This window comes from Tenrec ecaudatus, chromosome 1 (genome assembly GCF_050624435.1).
Source record: "Tenrec ecaudatus isolate mTenEca1 chromosome 1, mTenEca1.hap1, whole genome shotgun sequence".
NCBI classification, from domain to species: domain Eukaryota; kingdom Metazoa; phylum Chordata; class Mammalia; order Afrosoricida; family Tenrecidae; genus Tenrec; species Tenrec ecaudatus.
The window spans coordinates 271,585,885-271,596,852 of record NC_134530.1 but is presented as its reverse complement, the minus strand read 5'-3'; the positions used below and the strand labels follow the sequence as shown (position 1 = coordinate 271,596,852).

General features: G+C 60.1%; 1 pseudogene; it reads left to right on the top strand.

The window, feature by feature from the left end:
- Window positions 1-388: 388 nt before the first annotated feature.
- LOC142437480 (cytosolic phospholipase A2 beta-like) lies at window positions 389-10,368 on the top strand (annotated as a pseudogene).
- The last annotated feature ends 600 nt before the right edge of the window (window positions 10,369-10,968 follow it).

The window sequence follows — 10,968 nt, the reverse complement described above, 5'->3', positions numbered from 1 at the left end:
CCTTGCCCTATCTCTGGCGGCTGCCCAGACCTGTGGCCCCTCCAAGCCATGCCATCCTGTCCTGCTCACACGGGTGGTTGGTGAGCTGTCCTGGAAGCAGGACCAGGCTGGGCAGGCCCAGGTGGTGTCTGCTGGGGACAGTGGGTTTTCCAGGAACCCAGCAGGGGTGGGGGACCTTGAGCCCATGGGAGGGTGTCAGTAGCCCCAGTATAGGCTGAGGTGCCTCATTTCTTGGGCAGGGTGTGGCGCTTGGGCGGAGCGGAAGATGCAGGTGGGAGGGGCTAGGGAGGCCAGTTGGGACATACTTGGATTTTGGCTTAAAACCCCACAGTCCTCGGCCCAGTGGCTACTGCTGCCTTTGCTCACCCCACCTGGGACCCCCAGCCTCATGGCTCTGGTAAGACTGGCGTGGCACTGGAGCCCACTCTGACCCTTGCTGCCCACCTGAGTCCTGGCTAATGCTTTCTCTGGAGGGCTGTGGCCGCGGTGGTCTTCAGGTGTAGGGGGCGTGTTTGCCAGCTTTGGGTAGGGGCATGGCTGGGCTGCGGATCCACAGAGCTTCTAGGCAGGGAGAGGCTCCTGGCTGCTCCCCTGCTCCCTCTGAGTCAGTTGCCTGGGCTGTCGGGGCCTGAGACTGATGAGATGGGTGACTTTCCCGGGTTCTTACTCTGCCAGGAACCCCTGGGCGCATGCAGCTGGGACTTCCAACCGCAGCTGGGAGGCCAGTGAAAGGGTGTGCTGACACACGCTCCCTGGCCCCAGCGCACCTGGCAGGGCTTCAGCCCAGAGCCCGGGGTGGTTTGGGATGGAGTCCTGGGGTCCTTTGTTTCTCTGCCCTCGGAGAACCTGGAGGGCGCAGGGCTTGGCGCCCATGGGCTGCCTGGCCTGGTAACCTCCCACCTGCCCCAGCACAGAGGTGGCTTCCAGAACTGCCCCCTGACCAGGGGTGGGATGCACAGGGAGTAGCGAGTGAGCAAGCAGGAGCTTAGTCCTAGCAGGCCGCTCCCTCCATGCCCTTCTGTATGCCCACCCAGAGCTTTGTAAGCGAGGGCATGGGCTGGGGCAGACAGGTGGCAAGATGGGAGCCTGCTGGTTCCAGGAGAGGGAAGCGGAGAGCACAGCGATCCTGCCTCTGGTTCTCCGGCCAGTTGCTGGGTCACCTCTCCATGCCTCCGCCTCCTCGTGAGGCAGCGTAGTAGTCGGCTGAGTTAATGTATGGATAGCCCTTGGGACAGACCTGTCATGTGGCATTGTGTAAGTTCCTATGGACGTGCCCTGTCTCTTCTAGACTCGGGGTTCTGAGTGGCCTTGGCCCTGTTGGTGCAGGGTGAGCCCTCACAGGTGCCCCAACCTCCCTTCCATTGCCCGCGGCCTTTGGTCATGTCGTCCCACAGCAACCTTGTCCCCTCCCCGCTGCTCTGCAGGCCAAGTTGCCCGGGACCTGCCTGCTCACCATTCGTGTGCTGCAGGCCCACAGCCTGCCTGCCAGGGACGTGGGTGAGTTGACCAAGAGAGGAGAAGGGAACTGAGGTTGCAATTGGAGCAGGGCAGGGACGGTGGGAGGTGGCAGGAGGGCTGGGCCTGCGAGTTCCTGGGAGGAGGGGCTGCAAAGAGTGACGGGCAAGGGCTGGTGATGGAGGGTGGGGCTTGGTGCGTCCCCAGGGATCCCTCTGGTGGTGAATTCTGCGTGGCTTGGGGGAGAATTGGCCCTCATTTCTTCTCCTCCAAGTGACCAACCCTGACTTCTATGTGACCCTGTGGCTGCCCACGGCCTGCAACCACCGGCTCCAGACGCGCACGGTCAACAACTGCAGAAACCCTGTCTGGAACCAGAGCTTCCACTTCCGGGTGCACAGCCAGATCAAGGTGGGCCTGCCTCAGCCCAGCCCTGCGTACCCCCAGCGCCACCCCCACCCCACCCCCCACCCCATGGCCCTGTCCCGCTGCTCCCCTTCCAGAACATGGTGGAGCTGAAAGTCTTTGACCAGGACCTGCTGACCAGCGACGACCCCGTGCTGTCAGTGCTGTTTGACGTGGGCACTCTGCTGCCTGGGGAGTTCCGGCGCCAGAGCTTCTTGCTGAGCCTGCAGGCAAGACTCCACATGGGTGGCCACCCTCGGTACCACCAACGGGATGCTGCTTAAATGCCCCTCTTCAAAGAACTTGTTTACAGACCATGAGGTCAGGTTTCCCTGGTGCCCGAGGCCCTTGTCAACCAGGACCTGCTTCCCGAGGAGCGGCGCCCTCCTCGGGCCCACATTATGGACAGCAGCCCTCCCCGCATTGGCACCCCTGGCTGGCATCTGGGTTGGAATCTGCACATACCCACACTGACACACACACTCACATTCACACCCACACGCAGCCTCACACTCATACACAGGTACACTCACACGCAAGCACACGCACTCAACCACTGTCACACTCACACATGCACAGCCATGTGGATACACATGCACACACACTCACATGTGCACACAACCACTCACATGCATGCCCACATACATGCACACGTCTTACCTTTATAACTTGCTTTTTCAGGGTGGGGAGCGGTTTGACTTCGAATTCCGCCTGCGGAGTGTGTGAGTTGGGGGTTGCGGGGGTCAGGGGAGTTGGGGGTTGCGAGGTAGGGAGAGGGGCTCTGGGTCAAATCTGTCCCTTCTGGAAGGAGAGAGCCTCATGCGCTCAGGGCTGGTGTCCTTCCCCGGGGACTTTCTGTTGTTGGAAGGACTGCCTAGGCTTCCTTGGGGGCAAGAACCTGACCCCTGCTCATGGCTTTTCCCAGGACAGACTGTGCGGAGCAGCTCACCAGCAACGGTGTCCTAGTGGTGAGTCAGATCATTGTAGTGATTGATTCAGGATCATAGTAGTGATTCGGGATCATAGTGGTGATTTGGGATGGTAATGGTGACTTAGGATCATGGTACTAATTCGGGATCGTGGTAGTGATTCGGGATCATAGTAGTGCTGTGTGATCAGAGTAGTGATTTGGGATCATAGTAGTGATTTGGGATCATAGTAGTGCTTTGGGGTCATAGTAGTGCTTTGTGATCATAGTAGTGCTTTGTGATCATAGTAGTGATTTGGGATCATAGTAGTGCTTTGTGATCATAGTAGTGCTTTGGGATCATAGTAGTGATTTGTGATCATAGTAGTGCTTTATGATCATAGTAGTGCTTTGTTATCATAGTAGTGCTTTGGGATCATAGTAGTGCTTTGTGATCATAGTAGTGCTTTGTGATCATAGTAGTGATTTGGCATCATAGTAGTGATTTGGGATCACAGTAGTGATTTGGGATCATAGTAGTGCTTTGGGATTGTAGTGGTGAGTGACACACCCTCCCTCAGGCCATCTGCTCACCTGCCCTCCTGGCTGCAAGTCTGTCTGGACCAGGAAAGAGCAAAGTGGGAGGGGCTATGATTTCCAGAGGACATGGGACTGAGGAGCAGGAACCGCGGGCTGCAGGGGAAAGGGTAGTGGTGAGGTATCCTTGCGTGGGAGGGGCAGCATATGAATCTTCTCTTCCCAACACAGGCCCGTGAGCTTTCCCGCTTGCATGTGCGGCTGGAGGAGGCCGGGGACCAGAAGGGTGAGTCTCCCAGGTCACCAGGACAGGCCTGGCCCTCAGCCTATGTCTTCCCCCTTCCTCAGCTGCCCATCCTGGAAGAAGCTGCCAGCCACCTTTAGCCTCCGAAGGCTAGGGGCTGGGGGTGAAACTGCCCGGGCTTACAAAGACCTGGTCTTTTCCCATGACCCTGCTGCGAGGGGGCTGGGCTGGGGGTAACTCCTCCCAGCCTCTGCCAGCCACAGGGGCGGGAGACACCTCACGGGCAGGGAACCCCCTCCCACCCCTACCTCGGTTCCTTTCTCCAGAGTCAAAGGGAAAACTTCAGCTTGTGGTCCCCGGGTCCTACGAGGGATCTCAGGAGGCCACCGTAGGTAGCGACTCCTTCCGTTTCCACTTCCCCACCTGCTGGGAGCAGGAGCTGAGTATCCACCTGCAGGTAGGGTGCCCCCCCCCACTGACCCCCTGGAATTCAGGCCCACAGGGGCAGGTGGTACCGCTGCTCTGAGACTCGGGTAAGTGTACAGTTTTGGTCCCCTTGCAGAACGCCCCCCAGGAGCAACTGTGGTGCCGCTCAGGGCCCTGCCATCAGACCAGCTCGTGAGGCTGGTCTTCCCTACGTCCCAGGTACTCTTCACTCAGAGGAAGAGACCTCATGTGGGGGTGGGACAGGGCCTCAGACCAGTGTGGGGGTGGGGGCATGGGGTGACTCCTTCTCTCCCTTTTCTTTTGGGCCAAGCCCCTGGGCTGGGCTGTGGGGGTGCATCCCTGTGGAGATGACTGGGGCATCCCAGGGCCGAAGTTGGGGTGGAGGTGCCAGCCTTTCTGAGTGGTGTTTTGCTGGTTTGCAGGAGCCTCTGATGAAGGTGGAGCTGAGAAAAGAAGACAGGTGAGAGGCTGGGCTGGGGGAGAGCAGCCGGGGGAGGGAGGGCGCTACGTGCAGCTGGGTGGCCTGGAGGACCGGAAGCAAGCGGGTGGCTGCAGCAGGGAGCTCCCAGTCTTGGGAAGGTGCTCAGAGCAGAGAGGGTCCTTCCTCAGCCTTGTAGTCTGCGTGTGGCCTCACTGGGTGGGAGAGAGGTGGGGGCTGAGGAGAGTAACACGCCTGGTTTGAGGAGCACAAAGACCAGAAGGAAGCGACCTTTTGGGTGGAAGCAACGTGGCTGGGCCTTCAAGAACTTTTGCTGGCCCTCAGTGTCTAGGAGCATAAGCAGGCCCAACTTAAAGGCCTTTGTTCCTTCTCAGCCCCCGTGCCCCCTCCCCAGTGTAGCCCTGGTCCAGTGTTGTAGGGGAGGGAGAAGCTGAGCCTCAGGGCCACCTTTGGCCTCAGGGACACCCTCATCTGCCGGCTGGCCTTGCTGTCATGCCGGGCGTGTTGGTGTGGCTCTGGGCCCACCATCCCCCCCTCACTCTCCAAGCTTCAGCACGCAGGCTGAAGGGAGAGAAGAGATGGACGTGGATCTTGCAGGGAGATGGGCCCAGTGTCCTCTTTTCTGACGAGGATGAGCACTGCCTCACTGTCCGTCCATCCCCCCACCCCACCCCCAGACCAGGGGAGCTGGCCGTGCGCCTGGGCTTCGAGCTGTGTGCTGAGGAGCAGGCCTGCCTGAGCAGGAGGAAGCAGGTGGTGGCCAAGGTCTTGCAGCAGGCCCTGCAGCTGGAGGGAGACCTGCAGGAGGATGAGGTCTGTCGGGCTGGGCAGGAGTGTGGGGGTCTCAGGCCGAGTGTTAAGCTGAGTGGGCCTCCACACTTCCATTGCCCGACCAGGGTTGGTTGTAAGGCGGACTTGTGTTTGCCTCTCGTCTGCCCACCTACCCCCCTTGTACTTCCCGGAGCTTTCTTGATGTTATCTTGGGCCCGATGCGGCTGAGCAGTGTCAGAACCACGGGTCCCACCAGGGGTAGCTACCCTTCTCTGGGCGTTGGCCCTTGGCCTGGAGCTGATTTTAAGACTGGGCCTCGCAGACAACTCGGTGGACATCTGGCCAGCTCTCTCTGCTGGTTGGGCTGGCTCCTAAGGAAATGAGGTCCTTGCAAGGGGAGAGGGACGCTGATTTGGGGGTTTTGAGGTGAGCCTGTGTCTTTTAAGAAGTGACCGCCGTACTCCCCAGGCTGGGGATGGGGAGATAAGGCCTGTGGCCTGTACGCTCCCTGGAGTTTTCAAAACCCGAAAGGACCCACCCTGCTGAAGGAGGTTATCCTGACATGACTCTCCTCAGCTGCTCTGACTCAGACCCGCTCCATGGGTCCCCACCAGACTCTGACCTACGCTAACTTGGTGGTGGGGCCAGGGGCAGGGGACTGAGTGGCCACTTGACTTGCTGTGTTCTCCTCCTGTGGTTTTTACTGCCCGGCGCACCCTGATCTCCCCTCCACCAACTGGAAGTCCCCGCAGGGCCTCCCTTGAGCCCAGCTGTACTCTGCCCTTCCAGGTCCCAGTGGTGGCAATCATGGCTACTGGTGGAGGGGTCCGGGCAATGACTTCCCTGTATGGGCAGCTGACCGGCCTCAGGGAGCTGGGCCTCTTGGACTGCATCTTCTACATCACAGGGGCCTCGGGCTCCACTTGGTGAGCAGGCTGAGTGTGGATCTGGGGGTGAGTGGGCAGAGGCAGGGGTGCCTGTGGTAAGGCTTCTCCAGTGGCCCCTTGGCCTCCCTGACTAGATTGGAAGGTCTGCGAGGAGGCAGGTGGCAGGTGCGATATGCCCAAGGTGCCTCATGGGCTTCGGCTGTCTCCATGGAGCTGGAAGGCACCCGCGGGCTGCTGCCCTGGGAGAGAAGGTCCGAAGGGGTGTGAGGTCTCGGGGGACTCTTAGAGGAACCTGTCTGCCCCCGACCTCTGGCTTTGCCTAGGACCTTAGAAAACCTCTACAAGGATCCAGAGTGGTCGCAGAAGGACCTGGGGGCGCCACCGTACTGCTGAAGACGCAGGTGACCAAGAACAAGCTGGGCGTGTTGGCTCCCAGCCAGCTGCAATGGTACTACCAGGAGCTGGAGGAGCGCGCTCGCCTGGGACACCCGGCCTGCTTCACCAACCTCTGGGACCTCATCAATGAGGCCATGCGACATGATGTGGTACAGAAGGGCGGGCCACGGGGACGGGCCTGGACCTGGAGGCAGCCCTGCTGGGTAGCAGGGCGAGGGGAGATCTCCAGAGACCAGGAAGTAATGGGTTTATACGGAGGTATCTCCCTACAGCCTGATGTCCACAAGCTCTCGGGGCAGCGACAGGCTCTGAGGCACGGCCAGAAACCTCTCCCCATGTACTATGCCCTCAACACTAAGGGGCACAGCCTGTTCACCTTTGAATTTGGAGGCATTTTGAGGCAGCTGGTTGAGGCCCCGGGCGGCCAGGGGTCGGGGAAGGGGTGGTTGGGATGGTGTGGGGAGGCAGTTTTTCATGCCCTTCTCCTTACACTCTGGTCCGGGACCCGAGTGAATCCAGACACCCATGACCCCAGAGTCACTTGGACTGGAGGGGAGTCGCCCCGTCCTTTGTGGCTGCCCTGCGTGGGTTCGGGTGGGCAGGAGGGTGGTGGCCAACAGCGGTCCCTTCCCACCGCAGAGTGGTGTGATTTCTCCCCCTACGAGCTCGGTTTCTCCAAGTAAGGTGCCTTCATCCCCTCCGAGCTCTTCGGCTCCGAGTTCTTCATGGGGCGGCTGATGAAGAGGATGCCTGAGTCCCGCATCTGCTTCCTGGAAGGTGAGGGGGTCTTGGAGAGAGAATGGGGGAGGGGAGGATGTTTCTGGGGGAGCCCCATCACTGAGGCGGGCAGCAGGGAAGGGTCAGGCTGTGACAGGAATGGGGGCTCTCGTCCCCTTGTGTCTGTGCTCCCAGGTATCTGGACCAACCTATATGCAGCCAGCCTCCCAGACAGCTTATACTGGTCCTCGGAGCCCTGTCCATTCTGGGATCGCTGGGCTCAGACCCTGACCAGCTTGGGTAGGTGCCCAGGCTCCGGGGCTGGTGCTGGGGGTGGGCATGTGACTCCCAGCTCTGTGTGTGTGTGGTGGTGGGGGCACTGGTCTCAGCTCTTTCCCTCTCCGGGGTCACTGCCCTCAGACTGGGCTAGCACCCACGCCCCACTCCCTGGCTGTGCAGACAAGGAGCAGGTCCCAGTGCTGAAGATGGAAGTGCCACCCAGCCTGGCTGGGAGGATCAGGGAGTTGTTCTCTGGCCTCCTGACGTGGCGCCCGCTTGCCCAGGACACCCACAACTTTCTGCGTGGTCTCCAGTTCCACAAAGTCTATTTCCAGCACCCTCACTTCTCCTCCTGGAAAGGTAGCTTCTCCCACCGGGGCCCAGCCCCCTGATGTCTTCCCAGAGCTGTGGGCCTTGGCTCCAGGCCCCTCCTGGGCCCCTCACCCCACCCCTTGGCTCCAGGCCTTCCATGTGTGGCCCCACGGGATGTGGGAAGTAGAGTTTCCTGCCTTCTCCTTCAGCTGGGGCTGGAGGTTGCTTCAGGGCTGGGGCCAGGTGGGTGGGGCCTGAGGGCGGAGTCTTTTTCCAGGAGCAGCCAGTGACTGCCACTGACCAAGGGAGCAAGCGTGCTGTCCTCAGCACCCGTGCTCAAGGCTGCCCTCCCACCCCGCCCACCTCTCTAGACACCAAACTGGATGGACTCCCTAACCAGCTGACCCCTGGGGAGCCCCGCCTGTGCCTGCTGGACGTGGGCTACTTTGTCAACACCAGCTGCCCGCCCCTCCTGCAGCCCACCCGGGACGTGGACCTCATCCTGTCGCTGGACTACAACTTAAATGCCGCCTTTCAGGTGGGGGAGCTGATGAGTGGCACCCGAGGATGCTAGGGCGGCTTCACAGTGTGTGCCTTGCTGGCTTCCTCCCAACCCTACGAGACAGGGACCCACATGCTATGTGCTGAGCTATGCAGAGAAACAAAAGCAGCAACACTCCTCTGTGTAGAAAGAAAGAGCTTTAGATCAAGAAGTCATTTTAGATCAGCAAGGCATCCCAGCCCATTGTGATTCAAGACCATGCTAGTCAGAACCTTCCTCAGCCTCTGTGTAGCTGCAGGCAGATAATGCCCAGGCTGGCGTGAACACGGCCGAGTCAGCGGCTCTCCAGGCTGGTGGCCCCATGGGGCCGTCCCTGGAGACAGAATCCCAGCGAGGAGGAAGAGGCTCATAGCATCTCCCCTTTCTTCCAAGGAGGGATCACCAGGCTTCCACCTGAGTGACAGGTGGGACTCCAGCCCTGCACTTTCACGCAGGTCCAAGTGGACATAATATCTAACCACCACACCATGTCAAAAGAACCAAACCAGGATCCCCACCATGGAGTCCATGCTGACTCACCGGGGCCCCCTTGGTGTGTTTCCGAGATCGAACTGCTTACGGGAGTAAAAATGCCCACGGAGCAGTTTGTCACAGGAAACCAGCCTCTAACAACCAATGGGTCAGTAGGCACAATTGTATGGCGATAAAATAGTAAAGGTCTAGTAAAGTCATAGAGGCTAGGAGAGATAGGGGAGCGAGAGTACAATAAAGGAGTCAGGCACGTTTTATGATAGCATGCTCACCTCAGCTCCTCTTGATGGACCACGTGGAAGTGGGGGAAGAGAGAGCATCTGTATTATCTTGGGGTAGTTACAGGTAGCCTTAAGACATGCATATTCAGTAGTTACATACGCCACAAGGTGGGTGGGATCGACAGTAACGCTGAGCTCACAAATGAGGAAGCCTAACAGCTGCATTGGGGGAAGCTGAGAGGGGGGCTGGGCGACAGCAGGAAGAGAGAGCCAGAGGATGTCTGCCTCTGTAGGGAGATCAGACCAGCCATATGCTCACTTGAAGGCAGCATGGCTGTTAAGGGAGAGTCTGTGGCTACCAACGTGGAGGCACAAGTTCAGGAACGTGGTGCTCGGCCCTCTCTCCATGGAGCAGCGGGTGGTTTCCCAGTGCTGACCCTGCAGAACCTCGTCCAGCACATAACTGCTTCACCATTAGCGCTCCCTGTGAAAAGAACTGGGGTTTCATTCACGCTCCTTCAGGGGGCTTTCTCCCCAATGGGGAGAGGATGTGATGGTGAATCTGGTTGGCTGCACCTGCACCCCGGTTGGTTGCAGGCCGTCAACACCCCAGCGTTTAGTTTCTGTGTTAATTTAGTGAGAGGTGTGTGCCCTTCATGGCTGGCTTCAGCGATGGCTACAGTCCGTTTGGTGGAGCTCTGAGGGGCTGCGGCACGGCTGTCCACTCCTACTGATGCTTGGTCCTATGTGACGTCAGTGTCCAGGACCAAGGGAGCCCGAGGCTAGCCCTCTCCTGCCCTCTGTGCCCCTGAAGCAGCTGCAGCTGGTGGGCCGCATGTGCCAAGAGCAGGGCATCCCGTTCCTGCCCATCTCTCCCTGCCTCGATGAGGAGCGCCAGCCTCGGGAGTGCCACAAGTTCTCCGACCCCGGCCGGCTTGAGGCCCCAGTCATTCTGCACTTCCCCCTGGTCAACGACTCCTTCCGGGACCACTCGGCCCCTGGTGAGCCAGCTTGCCGCCACCCCCTTCCTGGTGTCCCAGCCTCCCCGACCCAGCAGACCCGCCCTCCACCCCAGCACCCTGCCCCTCCATGCCCACGATGTGCTCTCTGCACAAGGGTCCCTAGGACACCCGAGGAGCAGGAGGCCGGCCGGGTGAACCTGTCTCCGTCTGACTCCCCCTACCACTACTTGAAAGTGATCTATAGCCAGGAGGACTTGGACAAGCTTCTGGGCCTGGCCCACTACAACATCTGCAACAACCAGGAGCCGCTGCCGGCTGCCCTGCACGAGGCCGTGCGGAGGAGGAGGCAGCGCTGACAGCCCGCCCCGAGTGACGTCATGGAAGGACAGCGCTGCAGCTTTGCCCGGCCATGCCTCAGCCTCAGAGAGCCATCCCCCAGTGTTCTGGGGCCTCGGAGGACCTGGTTGGCCCCAGCGGCACCCTTCCTAGCCTTGGGTGTATGCCCTGGTACCCCAGACGGGGCAGGAGCTGCAAGCACCTCACAGAGGGCAATCTGCACTGTGAACCGAAGCTGTGACTGCGGGCTTGCCACAGCTCAGCAGCTGCTCTGGTCCTGGGCCCTGGGCCCCTGTAGCAGGCCACAGTGGGCCTCTTCTCCAAGCACCGGGAGAGGTGGGGTGCAGAGGTGTTGTGGCAGCCGGGGTGCAAATGGGGTGGGGTTGGGGTTTGGGGTGGCTGGGCCCGGTGTAGAGGGCTGGCACTGGGGGGAGGGTCCCAGGCTCCCCCGCCCTGCTGCTCTCAATGCTGTACGCAGGGACCCGGGGGCTGCACACATTACAGGACTCGTCCCACCAACGGTCTGGGGATGTCATTGCTGCTACGAATGGGGAGACCTTTGGTACCACCATCAAAGACCAGTTTAGGAAACAAGACAAGGACACATCTCCCTGGCCCCG